General features: G+C 57.1%; 1 protein-coding gene across 1 annotated transcript in view; it reads right to left on the reverse strand.

Annotated features, from left to right (window-relative positions):
* LOC140739307 (short transient receptor potential channel 7) overlaps positions 1-13405 on the reverse strand; it is a 246136-nt gene that overhangs the window by 156384 nt on the left and 76347 nt on the right. The window lies entirely within an intron of this gene.

Genomic DNA, 13405 nt, shown 5'->3' on the forward strand with positions numbered 1-13405 from the left:
CCACCAATCTAAAGGCAGTCCCCCCTTCTCCAATAGCAGAGTGACCCCCACCAATCTAAAGGCCGTCCCCCCTTCTCCAGTAGCAGAGTCACCCCCACCAATCTAAAGGCAGTCCCCCCTTCTCCAGTAGCAGAGTCACCCCCACCAATCTAAAGGCAGTCCCCCCTTCTCCAGTAGCAGAGTCACCCCCACCAATCTAAAGGCAGTCCCCCCTTCTCCAGTAGCAGAGTGACCCCCACCAATCTAAAGGCAGTCCCCCCTTCTCCAGTAGCAGAGTGACCCCCACCAATCTAAAGGCAGTCCCCCCTTCTCCAGTAGCAGAGTGACACCCACCAATCTAATGGCAGTCCCCCCTTCTCCAGTAGCAGAGTCACCCCCACCAATCTAAAGGCAGTCCCCCCTTCTCCAGTAGCAGAGTCACCCCCACCAATCTAAAGGCAGTCCCCCCTTCTCCAGTAGCAGAGTGACCCCCACCAATCTAAAGGCAGTCCCCCCTTCTCCAGTAGCAGAGTGACCCCCACCAATCTAAAGGCAGTCCCCCCTTCTCCAGTAGCAGAGTGACACCCACCAATCTAATGGCAGTCCCCCCTTCTCCAGTAGCAGAGTCACCCCCACCAATCTAAAGGCAGTCCCCCCTTCTCCAGTAGCAGAGTCACCCCCACCAATCTAAAGGCAGTCCCCCCTTCTCCAGTAGCAGAGTGACCCCCACCAATCTAAAGGCAGTCCCCCCTTCTCCAGTAGCAGAGTGACCCCCACCAATCTAAAGGCAGTCCCCCCCCCCCTCCCCAGTAGCAGAGTGACACCCACCAATCTAAAGGCAGTCCCCCCTTCTCCAGTATCAGAGTGACCCCCACCAATCTAAAGGCAGTCCCCCCTTCTCCAGTAGCAGAGTGACACCCACCAATCTAAAGGCAGTCCGCCCCCCTCTCCAGTAGCAGAGTGACACCCACCAATCTAAATCCAGTCCCCCCCAGTCTCCAGTAGCAGAGTGACCCCCACCAAGCTAAAGGCAGTCCCCCCTTCTCCAATAGCAGAGTCACCCCCACCAATCTAAAGGCAGTCCCCCCTTCTCCAGTAGCAGAGTGACCCCCACCAATCTAAAGGCAGTCCCCCCTTCTCCAGTAGCAGAGTGACCCCCACCAATCTAAAGGCAGTCCCCCCTTCTCCAGTAGCAGAGTGACCCCCACCAATCTAAAGGCAGTCCCCCCTTCTCCAGTAGCAGAGTGACCCCCACCAATCTAAAGGCAGTCCCCCCTTCTCCAGAAGCAGAGTCACCCCCACCAATCTAAAGGCAGTCCCCCCTTCTCCAGTAGCAGAGTGACCCCCACCAATCTAAAGGCAGTCCCCCCTTCTCCAGTAGCAGAGTCACCCCCACCAATCTAAAGGCAGTCCCCCCTTCTCCAGTAGCAGAGTGACCCCCACCAATCTAAAGGCAGTCCCCCCTTCTCCAGAAGCAGAGTCACCCCCACCAATCTAAAGGCAGTCCCCCCTTCTCCAGTAGCAGAGTCACCCCCACCAATCTAAAGGCAGTCCCCCCTTCTCCAGTAGCAGAGTGACCCCCACCAATCTAAAGGCAGTCCCCGCTTCTCCAGTAGCAGAGTGACCCCCACCAATCTAAAGGCAGTCCCCCCTTCTCCAGTAGCAGAGTGACCCCCACTAATCTAAAGGCAGTCCCCCCTTCTGCTGTCGATGAGTGACCCCCACCAATCTAAAGGCAGTCACCCCTTCTCCAGTAGCAGAGTGACCCCCACCAATCTAAAGGCAGTCCCCCCTTCTCCAGTAGCAGAGTGACCCCCACCAATCTAAAGGCAGTCCCCCCTTCTCCAGTAGCAGAGTGACACCATCCAATCTAAAGGCAGTCCCCCCCTTCTCCAGTAGCAGAGTCACCCCCACTAATCTAAAGGCAGTCCCCCCCCCTTCTCCAGTAGCAGAGTGGCCCCCACCAATCTAAAGCTAGTCCCCCCTTCTCCAGTAGCAGAGTGACCCCCACAAATCTAAAGCCAGTACCCCCTTCTCCAGTAGCAGTGTGACCCCCACCAACCTAAAGGCAGTCCCCCCTTCTCCAGTAGCAGAGTGACCCCCACCAATCTAAAGGCAGTCCCCCCTTCTCCAGTAGCAGAGTGACCCCCACCAATCTAAAGCCAGTACCCCCTTCTCCAGTAGCAGTGTGACCCCCACCAACCTAAAGGCAGTCCCCCCTTCTCCAGTAGCAGAGTGACCCCCACCAATCTAAAGGCAGTCCCCCCTTCTCCAGTAGCAGAGTGACACCCACCAATCTAAAGGCAGTCCCCCCCTTCTCCAGTAGCAGAGTGACCCCCACCAATCTAAAGGCAGTCCCCCCTTCTGCTGTCGCAGAGTGACCCCCACCAATCTAAAGGCAGTCCCCCCTTCTCCAGTAGCAGAGTGACCCCCACCAATCTAAAGGCAGTCCTCCCTTCTCCAGTAGCAGAGTGACACCCACCAATCTAAAGGCAGTCCCCCCTTCTGCTGTCGCAGAGTGACCCCCACCAATCTAAAGGCAGTCCCCCCTTCTCCAGAGGCAGAGTGACCCCCACCAATCTAAAGGCAGTCCCCCCTTCTCCAGTAGCAGAGTCACCCCCAACAATCTAAAGGCAGTCCCCCTTCTCCAGTAGCAGAGTGACCCCCACCAATCTAAAGGCAGTCCCCGCTTAACCAGTAGCAGAGTGACCCCCACCAATCTAAAGGCAGTCCCCCCTTCTCCAGTAGCAGAGTGACCCCCACCAATCTAAAGGCAGTCCCCCCTTCTGCTGTCGCAGAGTGACCCCCACCAATCTAAAGGCAGTCCCCCCTTCTCCAGTAGCAGAGTGACCCCCACCAATCTAAAGGCAGTCCCCCCTTCTCCAGTAGCAGAGTGACACCCACCAATCTAAAGGCAGTCCCCCCCTTCTCCAGTAGCAGAGTCACCCCCACTAATCTAAAGGCAGTCCCCCCCCTTCTCCAGTAGCAGAGTGGCCCCCACCAATCTAAAGCTAGTCCCCCCTTCTCCAGTAGCAGAGTAACCCCCACAAATCTAAAGCCAGTACCCCCTTCTCCAGTAGCAGAGTGACCCTCACCAATCTAAAGGCAGTCCCCACTTCTCCAGTAGCAGAGTGACCCCCACCAACCTAAAGGCAGTCCCCCCTTCTCCAGTAGCAGAGTGACCCCCACCAATCTAAAGGCAGTCCCCCCTTCTCCAGTAGCAGAGTGACCCCCACCAACCTAAAGGCAGTCCCCCCTTCTCCAGTAGCAGTGTGACCCCCACCAACCTAAAGGCAGTCCCCCCTTCTCCAGTAGCAGTGACCCCCACCAATCTAAAGGCAGTCCCCACTTCTCCAGTAGCAGAGTGACCCCCACCAATCTAAAGGCAGTCCCCCCTTCTCCAGTAGCAGAGTGACCCCCACCAATCTAAAGGCAGTCCCCCCTTCTCCAGTAGCAGTGACCCCCACCAATCTAAAGGCAGTCCCCACTTCTCCAGTAGCAGAGTGACCCCCACGAATCTAAAGGCAGTCCCCCCTTCTCCAGTAGCAGAGTCACCCCCACCAATCTAAAGGCAGTCCCCCCTCTCCAGTAGCAGAGTGACCCCCACCAATCTAAAGGCAGTCCCCCATTCTCCAGTAGCAGAGTGACCCCCACCAATCTAAAGGCAGTCCCCCTTCTCCAGTAGCAGAGTCACCCCCACCAATCTAAAGGCAGTCCCCCCATCTCCAGTAGCAGAGTGACCCCCACCAATTTAAAGGCAGTCCCCCCTTCTCCAGTAGCAGAGTGACACCCACCAATCTAAAGGCAGTCCCCCCTTCTCCAGTAGCAGAGTCACCCCCACCAATCTAAAGGCAGTCCCCCCTTCTCCAATAGCAGAGTGACCCCCACCAATCTAAAGGCAGTCCCCCCTTCTCCAGTAGCAGAGTCACCCCCACCAATCTAAAGGCAGTCCCCCCTTCTCCAATAGCAGAGTGACCCCCACCAATCTAAAGGCAGTCCCCCCTTCTCCAGTAGCAGAGTCACCCCCACCAATCTAAAGGCAGTCCCCCCTTCTCCAGTAGCAGAGTGACCCCCACCAATCTAAAGGCAGTCCCCCCTTCTCCAGTAGCAGAGTGACCCTCACCAATCTAAAGGCAGTCCCCCCTTCTCCAGTAGCAGTGACCCCCACCAATCTAAAGGCAGTCCCCACTTCTCCAGTAGCAGAGTGACCCCCACCAATCTAAAGGCAGTCCCCCCTTCTCCAGTAGCAGAGTGACACCCACCAATCTAAAGGCAGTCCCCCCCTTCTCCAATAGCAGAGTCACCCCCAACAATCTAAAGGCAGTCCCCCCTTCTGCTGTCGCAGAGTGACCCCCACCAATCTAAAGGCAGTCCCCCCTTCTCCAGTAGCAGAGTGACCCCCACCAATCTAAAGGCAGTCCTCCCTTCTCCAGTAGCAGAGTGACACCCACCAATCTAAAGGCAGTCCCCCCTTCTGCTGTCGCAGAGTGACCCCCACCAATCTAAAGGCAGTCCCCCCTTCTCCAGTAGCAGAGTGACCCCCACCAATCTAAAGGCAGTCCCCCCCTTCTCCAGTAGCAGAGTCACCCCCAACAATCTAAAGGCAGTCCCCCCTTCTCCAGTAGCAGAGTGACCCCCACCAATCTAAAGGCAGTCCCCGCTTAACCAGTAGCAGAGTGACCCCCACCAATCTAAAGGCAGTCCCCCCTTCTCCAGTAGCAGAGTCACCCCCAACAATCTAAAGGCAGTCCCCCTTCTCCAGTAGCAGAGTGACCCCCACCAATCTAAAGGCAGTCCCCGCTTAACCAGTAGCAGAGTGACCCCCACCAATCTAAAGGCAGTCCCCCCTTCTCCAGTAGCAGAGTGACCCCCACCAATCTAAAGGCAGTCCCCCCTTCTGCTGTCGCAGAGTGACCCCCACCAATCTAAAGGCAGTCCCCCCTTCTCCAGTAGCAGAGTGACCCCCACCAATCTAAAGGCAGTCCCCCCTTCTCCAGTAGCAGAGTGACACCCACCAATCTAAAGGCAGTCCCCCCCTTCTCCAGTAGCAGAGTCACCCCCACTAATCTAAAGGCAGTCCCCCCCCTTCTCCAGTAGCAGAGTGGCCCCCACCAATCTAAAGCTAGTCCCCCCTTCTCCAGTAGCAGAGTAACCCCCACAAATCTAAAGCCAGTACCCCCTTCTCCAGTAGCAGAGTGACCCTCACCAATCTAAAGGCAGTCCCCACTTCTCCAGTAGCAGAGTGACCCCCACCAACCTAAAGGCAGTCCCCCCTTCTCCAGTAGCAGAGTGACCCCCACCAATCTAAAGGCAGTCCCCCCTTCTCCAGTAGCAGAGTGACCCCCACCAACCTAAAGGCAGTCCCCCCTTCTCCAGTAGCAGTGTGACCCCCACCAACCTAAAGGCAGTCCCCCCTTCTCCAGTAGCAGTGACCCCCACCAATCTAAAGGCAGTCCCCACTTCTCCAGTAGCAGAGTGACCCCCACCAATCTAAAGGCAGTCCCCCCTTCTCCAGTAGCAGAGTGACCCCCACCAATCTAAAGGCAGTCCCCCCCTTCTCCAGTAGCAGTGACCCCCACCAATCTAAAGGCAGTCCCCACTTCTCCAGTAGCAGAGTGACCCCCACGAATCTAAAGGCAGTCCCCCCTTCTCCAGTAGCAGAGTCACCCCCACCAATCTAAAGGCAGTCCCCCCTCTCCAGTAGCAGAGTGACCCCCACCAATCTAAAGGCAGTCCCCCATTCTCCAGTAGCAGAGTGACCCCCACCAATCTAAAGGCAGTCCCCCTTCTCCAGTAGCAGAGTCACCCCCACCAATCTAAAGGCAGTCCCCCCATCTCCAGTAGCAGAGTGACCCCCACCAATTTAAAGGCAGTCCCCCCTTCTCCAGTAGCAGAGTGACACCCACCAATCTAAAGGCAGTCCCCCCTTCTCCAGTAGCAGAGTCACCCCCACCAATCTAAAGGCAGTCCCCCCTTCTCCAATAGCAGAGTGACCCCCACCAATCTAAAGGCAGTCCCCCCTTCTCCAGTAGCAGAGTCACCCCCACCAATCTAAAGGCAGTCCCCCCTTCTCCAATAGCAGAGTGACCCCCACCAATCTAAAGGCAGTCCCCCCTTCTCCAGTAGCAGAGTCACCCCCACCAATCTAAAGGCAGTCCCCCCTTCTCCAGTAGCAGAGTGACCCCCACCAATCTAAAGGCAGTCCCCCCTTCTCCAGTAGCAGAGTGACCCTCACCAATCTAAAGGCAGTCCCCCCTTCTCCAGTAGCAGTGACCCCCACCAATCTAAAGGCAGTCCCCACTTCTCCAGTAGCAGAGTGACCCCCCACCAATCTAAAGGCAGTCCCCCCTTCTCCAGTAGCAGAGTGACACCCACCAATCTAAAGGCAGTCCCCCCCTTCTCCAATAGCAGAGTCACCCCCAACAATCTAAAGGCAGTCCCCCCTTCTGCTGTCGCAGAGTGACCCCCACCAATCTAAAGGCAGTCCCCCCTTCTCCAGTAGCAGAGTGACCCCCACCAATCTAAAGGCAGTCCTCCCTTCTCCAGTAGCAGAGTGACACCCACCAATCTAAAGGCAGTCCCCCCTTCTGCTGTCGCAGAGTGACCCCCACCAATCTAAAGGCAGTCCCCCCTTCTCCAGTAGCAGAGTGACCCCCACCAATCTAAAGGCAGTCCCCCCTTCTCCAGTAGCAGAGTCACCCCCAACAATCTAAAGGCAGTCCCCCCTTCTCCAGTAGCAGAGTGACCCCCACCAATCTAAAGGCAGTCCCCGCTTAACCAGTAGCAGAGTGACCCCCACCAATCTAAAGGCAGTCCCCCCTTCTCCAGTAGCAGAGTGACCCCCACCAATCTAAAGGCAGTCCCCCCTTCTGCTGTCGCAGAGTGACCCCCACCAATCTAAAGGCAGTCCCCCCTTCTCCAGTAGCAGAGTGACCCCCACCAATCTAAAGGCAGTCCCCCCTTCTCCAGTAGCAGAGTGACACCCACCAATCTAAAGGCAGTCCCCCCCTTCTCCAGTAGCAGAGTCACCCCCACTAATCTAAAGGCAGTCCGCCCCCTTCTCCAGTAGCAGAGTGGCCCCCACCAATCTAAAGCTAGTCCCCCCTTCTCCAGTAGCAGAGTAACCCCCACAAATCTAAAGCCAGTACCCCCTTCTCCAGTAGCAGTGTGACCCCCACCAACCTAAAGGCAGTCCCCCCTTCTCCAGTAGCAGAGTGACCCCCACCAATCTAAAGGCAGTCCCCCCTTCTCCAGTAGCAGAGTGACCCCCACCAACCTAAAGGCAGTCCCCCCTTCTCCAGTAGCAGTGTGACCCCCACCAACCTAAAGGCAGTCCCCCCTTCTCCAGTAGCAGTGACCCCCACCAATCTAAAGGCAGTCCCCACTTCTCCAGTAGCAGAGTGACCCCCACCAATCTAAAGGCAGTCCCCCCTGCTCCAGTAGCAGAGTGACCCCCACCAATCTAAAGGCAGTCCCCCCTTCTCCAGTAGCAGTGACCCCCACCAATCTAAAGGCAGTCCCCACTTCTCCAGTAGCAGAGTGACCCCCACTAATCTAAAGGCAGTCCCCCCTTCTCCAGTAGCAGAGTCACCCCCACCAATCTAAAGGCAGTCCCCCCTCTCCAGTAGCAGAGTGACCCCCACCAATCTAAAGGCAGTCCCCCCTTCTCCAGTAGCAGAGTGACCCCCACCAATCTATAGGCAGTCCCCCTTCTCCAGTAGCAGAGTCACCCCCACCAATCTAAAGGCAGTCCCCCCTTCTCCAATAGCAGAGCGACCCCCACCAATCTAAAGGCAGTCCCCCCTTCTCCAGTAGCAGAGTGACACCCACCAATCTAAAGGCAGTCCCCCCTTCTCCAGTAGCAGAGTCACCCCCACCAATCTAAAGGCAGTCCCCCCTTCTCCAATAGCAGAGTGACCCCCACCAATCTAAAGGCAGTCCCCCCTTCTCCAGTAGCAGAGTCACCCCCACCAATCTAAAGGCAGTCCCCCCTTCTCCAGTAGCAGAGTGACCCCCACCAATCTAAAGGCAGTCCCCCCTTCTCCAGTAGCAGAGTGACCCCCACCAATCTAAAGGCAGTCCCCCCTTCTCCAGTAGCAGAGTCACCCCCACCAATCTAAAGGCAGTCCCCCCTTCTCCAGTAGCAGAGTCACCCCCACCAATCTAAAGGCAGTCCCCCCTTCTCCAGTAGCAGAGTGACCCCCACCAATCTAAAGGCAGTCCCCCCTTCTCCAATAGCAGAGTGACCCCCACCAATCTAAAGGCAGTCCCCCCTTCTCCAGTAGCAGAGTCACCCCCACCAATCTAAAGGCAGTCCCCCCTTCTCCAGTAGCAGAGTGACCCCCACCAATCTAAAGGCAGTCCCCCCCTTCTCCAGTAGCAGAGTGACCCCCACCAATCTAAAGGCAGTCCCACCTTCTCCAGTAGCAGAGTGACCCCCACCAATCTAAAGGCAGTCCCCCCTTCTCCAGTAGCAGAGTCACCCCCACCAATCTAAAGGCAGTCCCCCCTTCTCCAGTAGCAGAGTCACCCCCACCAATCTAAAGGCAGTCCCCCCTTCTCCAATAGCAGAGTGACCCCCACCAATCTAAAGGCAGTCCCCCCTTCTCCAGTAGCAGAGTCACCCCCACCAATCTAAAGGCAGTCCCCCCTTCTCCAGTAGCAGAGTGACCCCCACCAATCTAAAGGCAGTCCCCCCTTCTCCAGTAGCAGAGTGACCCCCACCAATCTAAAGGCAGTCCCCCCTTCTCCAGTAGCAGAGTCACCCCCACCAATCTAAAGGCAGTCCCCCCTTCTCCAGTAGCAGAGTGACACCCACCAATCTAAAGGCAGTCCCCCCCCCTCTCCAGTAGCAGAGTGACACCCACCAATCTAAAGGCAGTCCCCCCCCCCTCTCCAGTAGCAGAGTGACACCCACCAATCTAAAGGCAGTCCCCCCCTTCTCCAGTAGCAGAGTGACCCCCAACAATCTAAAGGCAGTCCCCCCTTCTCCAGTAGCAGAGTCACCCTCACCAATCTAAATCCAGTCCCCCCCAGTCTCCAGTAGCAGAGTGACCCCCACCAATCTAAAGGCAGTCCCCCCTTCTCCAGTAGCAGAGTCACCCCCACCAATCTAAAGGCAGTCCCCCCTTCTCCAGTAGCAGAGTGACCCCCACCAATCTAAAGGCAGTCCCCCCTTCTCCAGTAGCAGAGTGACCCCCACCAATCTAAAGGCAGTCCCCCCTTCTCCAGTAGCAGAGTGACCCCCACCAATCTAAAGGCAGTCCCCCCTTCTCCAGTAGCAGAGTGACCCCCACCAATCTAAAGGCAGTCCCCCCTTCTCCAGAAGCAGAGTCACCCCCACCAATCTAAAGGCAGTCCCCCCTTCTCCAGTAGCAGAGTGACCCCCACCAATCTAAAGGCAGTCCCCCCTTCTCCAGTAGCAGAGTCACCCCCACCAATCTAAAGGCAGTCCCCCCTTCTGCAGTAGCAGAGTGACCCCCACCAATCTAAAGGCAGTCCCCCCCTCTCCAGTAGCAGAGTGACCCCCACCAATCTAAAGGCAGTCCCCCCTTCTCCAGTAGCAGAGTCACCCCCACCAATCTAAAGGCAGTCCCCCCCTTCCCCAGTAGCAGAGTGACCCCCACCAATCTAAAGGCAGTCCCCCCTTCTCCAGTAGCAGAGTCACCCCCACCAATCTAAAGGCAGTCACCCCCCTTCCCCAGTAGCAGAGTGACCCCCACCAATCTAAAGGCAGTCCCCCCTTCTCCAGTAGCAGAGTGACCCCCACCAATCTAAAGGCAGTCCCCCCTTCTCCAGTAGCAGAGTCACCCCCACCAATCTAAAGGCAGTCCCCCCCTTCTCCAGTAGCAGAGTGACCCCCACCAATCTAAAGGCAGTCCCCCCTTCTCCAGTAGCAGAGTCACCCCCACCAATCTAAAGGCAGTCCCCCCCCTTCTCCAGTAGCAGAGTGACCCCCACCAATCTAAAGGCAGTCCCCCCTTCTCCAGTAGCAGAGTCACCCCCACCAATCTAAAGGCAGTCCCCCCCTTCCCCAGTAGCAGAGTGACCCCCACCAATCTAAAGGCAGTCCCCCCTTCTCCAGTAGCAGAGTGACCCCCACCAATCTAAAGGCAGTCCCCGCTTCTCCAGTAGCAGTGACCCCCACCAATCTAAAGGCAGTCCCCCCTTCTCCAGTAGCAGAGTGACCCCCACCAATCTAAAGGCAGTCCCCCCTTCTGCTGTCGCAGAGTGACCCCCACCAATCTAAAGGCAGTCACCCCTTCTCCAGTAGCAGAGTGACCCCCACCAATCTAAAGGCAGTCCCCCCTTCTCCAGTAGCAGTGACCCCCACCAATCTAAAGGCAGTCCCCACTTCTCCAGTAGCAGAGTGACCCCCACCAATCTAAAGGCAGTCCCCCCTTCTCCAGTAGCAGAGTCACCCCCACCAATCTAAAGGCAGTCCCCCCTTCTCCAGTAGCAGAGTGACCCCCACCAATCTAAAGGCAGTCCCCCCTTCTCCAGAAGCAGAGTCACCCCCACCAATCTAAAGGCAGTCCCCCCTTCTCCAGTAGCAGAGTCACCCCCACCAATCTAAAGGCAGTCCCCCCTTCTCCAGTAGCAGAGTGACCCCCACCAATCTAAAGGCAGTCCCCCCTTCTCCAGTAGCAGAGTGATACCCACCAATCTAAAGGCAGTCCCCCCCTCACCAGTAGCAGAGTCACCCCCACCAATCTAAAGGCAGTCCCCCCTTCTCCAGTAGCAGAGTGACCCCCACCAATCTAAAGGCAGTCCCCCTTCTCCAGTAGCAGAGTCACCCCCACCAATCTAAAGGCAGTCCCCCCTTCTCCAGTAGCAGAGTGACCCCACCAATCTAAAGGCAGTCCCCCCTTCTCCAGTAGCAGAGTGACCCCCACCAATCTAAAGGCAGTCCCCCCTTCTCCAGTAGCAGAGTGACCCCCTCCAATCTAAAGGCAGCCTCCCCTTCTCCAGTAGCAGAGTCACCCCCACCAATCTAAATCCAGTCCCCCCCAGTCTCCAGTAGAAGAGTGACCCCCACCAATCTAAAGGCAGTCCCCCCTTCTCCAGTAGCAGAGTGACCCCCACCAATCTAAAGGCAGTCCCACCTTCTCCAGTAGCAGAGTGACCCCCACCAATCTAAAGGCAGTCCCCCCTTCTCCAGTAGCAGAGTCACCCCCACCAATCTAAAGGCAGTCCCCCCTTCTCCAGTAGCAGAGTCACCCCCACCAATCTAAAGGCAGTCCCCCCTTCTCCAATAGCAGAGTGACCCCCACCAATCTAAAGGCAGTCCCCCCTTCTCCAGTAGCAGAGTCACCCCCACCAATCTAAAGGCAGTCCCCCCTTCTCCAGTAGCAGAGTGACCCCACCAATCTAAAGGCAGTCCCCCCTTCTCCAGTAGCAGAGTGATACCCACCAATCTAAAGGCAGTCCCCCCTTCTCCAGTAGCAGAGTCACCCCCACCAATCTAAAGGCAGTCCCCCCCTTCCCCAGTAGCAGAGTGACCCCCACCAATCTAAAGGCAGTCCCCCCTTCTCCAGTAGCAGAGTGACCCCCAGCAATCTAAAGGCAGTCCCCGCTTCTCCAGTAGCAGAGTCACCCCCACCAATCTAAAGGCAGTCCCCCCTTCTCCAGTAGCAGAGTGACACCCACCAATCTAAAGGCAGTCCCCCCCCCTCTCCAGTAGCAGAGTGACACCCACCAATCTAAAGGCAGTCCCCCCCCCCTCTCCAGTAGCAGAGTGACACCCACCAATCTAAAGGCAGTCCCCCCTTCTCCAGTAGCAGAGTGACCCCCAACAATCTAAAGGCAGTCCCCCCTTCTCCAGTAGCAGAGTCACCCTCACCAATCTAAATCCAGTCCCCCCCAGTCTCCAGTAGCAGAGTGACCCCCACCAATCTAAAGGCAGTCCCCCCTTCTCCAGTAGCAGAGTCACCCCCACCAATCTAAAGGCAGTCCCCCCTTCTCCAGTAGCAGAGTGACCCCCACCAATCTAAAGGCAGTCCCCCCTTCTCCAGTAGCAGAGTGACCCCCACCAATCTAAAGGCAGTCCCCCCTTCTCCAGTAGCAGAGTGACCCCCACCAATCTAAAGGCAGTCCCCCCTTCTCCAGTAGCAGAGTGACCCCCACCAATCTAAAGGCAGTCCCCCCTTCTCCAGAAGCAGAGTCACCCCCACCAATCTAAAGGCAGTCCCCCCTTCTCCAGTAGCAGAGTGACCCCCACCAATCTAAAGGCAGTCCCCCCTTCTCCAGTAGCAGAGTCACCCCCACCAATCTAAAGGCAGTCCCCCCTTCTGCAGTAGCAGAGTGACCCCCACCAATCTAAAGGCAGTCCCCCCCTCTCCAGTAGCAGAGTGACCCCCACCAATCTAAAGGCAGTCCCCCCTTCTCCAGTAGCAGAGTCACCCCCACCAATCTAAAGGCAGTCCCCCCCTTCCCCAGTAGCAGAGTGACCCCCACCAATCTAAAGGCAGTCCCCCCTTCTCCAGTAGCAGAGTCACCCCCACCAATCTAAAGGCAGTCACCCCCTTCCCCAGTAGCAGAGTGACCCCCACCAATCTAAAGGCAGTCCCCCCTTCTCCAGTAGCAGAGTGACCCCCACCAATCTAAAGGCAGTCCCCCCTTCTCCAGTAGCAGAGTCACCCCCACCAATCTAAAGGCAGTCCCCCCCTTCTCCAGTAGCAGAGTGACCCCCACCAATCTAAAGGCAGTCCCCCCTTCTCCAGTAGCAGAGTCACCCCCACCAATCTAAAGGCAGTCCCCCCCTTCTCCAGTAGCAGAGTGACCCCCACCAATCTAAAGGCAGTCCCCCCTTCTCCAGTAGCAGAGTCACCCCCACCAATCTAAAGGCAGTCCCCCCCTTCCCCAGTAGCAGAGTGACCCCCACCAATCTAAAGGCAGTCCCCCCTTCTCCAGTAGCAGAGTGACCCCCACCAATCTAAAGGCAGTCCCCGCTTCTCCAGTAGCAGTGACCCCCACCAATCTAAAGGCAGTCCCCCCTTCTCCAGTAGCAGAGTGACCCCCACCAATCTAAAGGCAGTCCCCCCTTCTGCTGTCGCAGAGTGACCCCCACCAATCTAAAGGCAGTCACCCCTTCTCCAGTAGCAGAGTGACCCCCACCAATCTAAAGGCAGTCCCCCCTTCTCCAGTAGCAGTGACCCCCACCAATCTAAAGGCAGTCCCCACTTCTCCAGTAGCAGAGTGACCCCCACCAATCTAAAGGCAGTCCCCCCTTCTCCAGTAGCAGAGTCACCCCCACCAATCTAAAGGCAGTCCCCCCTTCTCCAGTAGCAGAGTGACCCCCACCAATCTAAAGGCAGTCCCCCCTTCTCCAGAAGCAGAGTCACCCCCACCAATCTAAAGGCAGTCCCCCCTTCTCCAGTAGCAGAGTCACCCCCACCAATCTAAAGGCAGTCCCCCCTTCTCCAGT

The sequence above is a fragment of the Hemitrygon akajei genome, chromosome 15 (genome assembly GCF_048418815.1).
Source record: "Hemitrygon akajei chromosome 15, sHemAka1.3, whole genome shotgun sequence".
NCBI classification, from domain to species: Eukaryota; Metazoa; Chordata; class Chondrichthyes; order Myliobatiformes; family Dasyatidae; genus Hemitrygon; species Hemitrygon akajei.